Source organism: Branchiostoma belcheri, unplaced genomic scaffold (assembly GCF_001625305.1).
Source record: "Branchiostoma belcheri isolate BF01 breed outbred unplaced genomic scaffold, Haploidv18h27 scaffold1544, whole genome shotgun sequence".
NCBI classification, from domain to species: domain Eukaryota; kingdom Metazoa; phylum Chordata; class Leptocardii; order Amphioxiformes; family Branchiostomatidae; genus Branchiostoma; species Branchiostoma belcheri.
In genome coordinates, this window is record NW_017802985.1 from 1 (window position 1) to 2,903 (window position 2,903).

At 40.0% G+C, this 2,903-nt stretch overlaps 1 long non-coding RNA gene across 2 annotated transcripts; it reads right to left on the reverse strand.

Annotated features, from left to right (window-relative positions):
- Positions 1–18: 18 nt before the first annotated feature.
- Positions 19–1,594, reverse strand: LOC109465624. 2 transcript variants are annotated; one of them, XR_002139977.1, is made up of 4 exons: positions 1,523–1,594; positions 667–714; positions 377–456; positions 19–56 (listed from the first exon to the last, which is right to left on the reverse strand). It is a non-coding gene; the product is annotated as an uncharacterized LOC109465624 (long non-coding RNA). The 2 variants fall into 2 exon arrangements; XR_002139978.1 differs by lacking the exon at positions 1,523–1,594 and adding an exon at positions 1,421–1,445.
- Between the last annotated feature and the right edge of the window lie 1,309 nt (positions 1,595–2,903).

Here is a 2,903-nt window from a genome sequence, read left to right on the forward strand (position 1 = left end):
TTGCCGAACCACTTCTTAACCTGCAGCTTCTTCCTGCCAAGCATCTTCATCTCAACCTAAGGGGACAGATGGGTCTTGTGTTAGTATTGCAGAAAGCCTAAAACAACTGTGTACAAATATCTCAATCATGATGTGTAGTGATTCATAATCTCCAAGCAGATCCTGTGGTGGCAAGACAGTACCAGGTATCCATTGGCCAGAGGAGTGACCATTAGCCACCGAAAGACGCTTCTCTGGCCAATGGATAGTGTCTTGGAGATTAGAGATTCAGACACTAACAAGGCCTGTATATTTATACCTTGCTATTTGCAACATGTATACTATAATATGTCACCTTATGACTTGTTATCACTATCAAAGATGAAGTGATTCTTACATTGAGATGTTTGAAGCTTTTCTTCAGGGTTCCCCTGGGGCCCTTCACAGTGACCACTCGGGCATTGACAGTGACGGTGACTGGAATTAAAGAATAGAAAAACCTTATTAGAGACTCATGTAATGGTTAACGTGGCACCAACAATTAGACTTTCCACTTTGACATATATGCAGACATTAAGTTTAGATATACATAGAACTTCTGTATATGGTAGGGCTGACTCATTCCAAAGTAAGATTAAAACAAAACAAAACATATATCCTTACATAAAATAAAACTTAAATACTTACTCCCCGGGGGGATTTTCACCTCCTCACTAGACTTGATGGTCCTCATGGCTATAAAAAGAGGCACAGCCAAGTCAACATCACGTTCAAATACAGAAAATATATACAAATGCTATTTAAGCTTTTAGACTACTAGTATATTATAATTTGACAAAATGCTGAGGCTAAATTGTGAACTGGAGATTATACAAGGAAAACTTTTATTCTCACAAATTGTGAAACAATGATTTTTGACCATCAGAACTTGTACGTGTCACAAAACATGGACCAAATCTTGACACTCCTTCCCAACACGAATTACTCAAATAACATTTACCACCAGAACTTATAGCTGTATTTGCATTTCATATTTTTGAAGCAAATACCATACGTGGAAGGGGCGGAAAATTCATTTACTGTATCTTAAAAATATATAATTTTATTTTACCACGTTATTTTTTTTTAGGGTGCGATTTCTGTCAGTAAAAATTTGTTACTGGACTTGAGTTTACGACAGCGTTGTGCTAGATTCTATTTTACTATACACGCTATACAGTATATACGTTGTATCTTGACATGGTACTTAAGCTCTAAATCTTTTCGATTTCTACGTGTCGTGCATTCTGTTGGTAGCTAGGACAGAAATAAGTTAGGAACGATATGTTGTCCATAGTATGTCGCCATGTTGGAACTCAGGTCCTGGATCGAGTCTTGAAATCACGGCCCAAAAGCTGTCATACCAACACGATCCTACATAAAATAACGACCCCCACAGCACCATTATAGTGTTTCCTGTTGGTATTGAATGTTTTTCAGGGCTGATGATTCTACATTGGATAAATATTAGAAGGATTGTGAAGTAATTCCGTTTTAGGCTTACCTCTAGCGCAATGGAGGAAAGAAAGAGGAAGTACAAGGCATTGTGGGAGCGGAACTAGCTCGCGATACGCTGTGTTTGTATCCCGAGTACGGATTGGTTGGTGGTGACAGCAAATATCCAATCACAGCATCTGTTTAAAACCTTTGTAAGCAAGTTTTCGCGGGAAAACATGGCGGACAAGAAGGTGGGTCCACGCGTTCTGATGCGTGATTAAAATTCGTTTGTAACGATCTTACAGATGTTTCTGTACAAGTAACACTTGTCAGAAGCTTTACAAACACCTCCAATGATGCGATAACTTACTGCCAGGCGTTAACGTTGAAACTTGAGAGGGAAATATGAAGGGGGAGGGCAGTTTCCTTACCTTGATTGAGCTTGACATTTGTTGCTTTGCAGAGAATCGTGATAAGGTCTCATTCGTGAGTTTTTGTTAACTATAGCCGCCTATGGCAAAATACGTAACTTTACATAGGCCAAAACCCAATAATTTGAATGACAGCCATCTAGTCTATCCAATCAATTTTGAGCACAATGGCCCTACATTACGTAAAAAAATTCCCAACCAGATCTAACCCAACAATCTCTTTTTATTACAGGTTTGCGATAGCAAAACCTGTTCTATTTTACCTGGATTTTATGGGCGCCGCCATTTTGTTTCCCGTCATGCAATGGGGCAGGTCAAAGTTGAGTGAGGTGCATTGTGGGACCTGTCACAGGCCTACATACCTAGCGGTATGTTTGGAAAGAGCAGTAATTGAAAGCCTACCTGGTTGTGTGTTCATTTTGGCAGAAGTGTATAGAGGCGATGGCTTTGACGTAATAAAGGCGAGTCTGATTGTGTTTAGCACTTGACGTAATTTTCTTAGCATGACGGGAAGGAAACTTGGCGGACCTAATGCGGCGGAACTTTAAAGTTGTTTTTTTTATGATGAGATGGTGAGGCTTTGGTATTAGTAGGGTGGTCTTGAGGATCTTGTCGAGGCCGAGCCTAGGGACGACAGATTGTCCTCAAGTACAGGGGTTAGTAGGTGGGATAAGTGGCATGAAGTTTTGGTATGAGTACACTTCCTGATTTCAAGTTCATTATGGAAATTGTAAGTTTTTTTTCAAGCTTACCAGTCCATTATACAGTGACTGTATAGGCGTTTGTAAACGTTTTTACGACCTGCCTTTCAGGCTGCTTGAACTTAACAATGCCGTCGCTTGCGACTCTCCATCTGTCTGAAATCCCCTGTCCTCCACCCAACCAAGGAACATAATTGAAGTATCTGATCAAAACGTTAATTATAGCTCACTTTCAACCTATCCTGATCTAATCTAATTGTCATATCCCATAGCTCTGGTCATATCCATTAAATGACACCTTTTCCTTCTGTGTGAG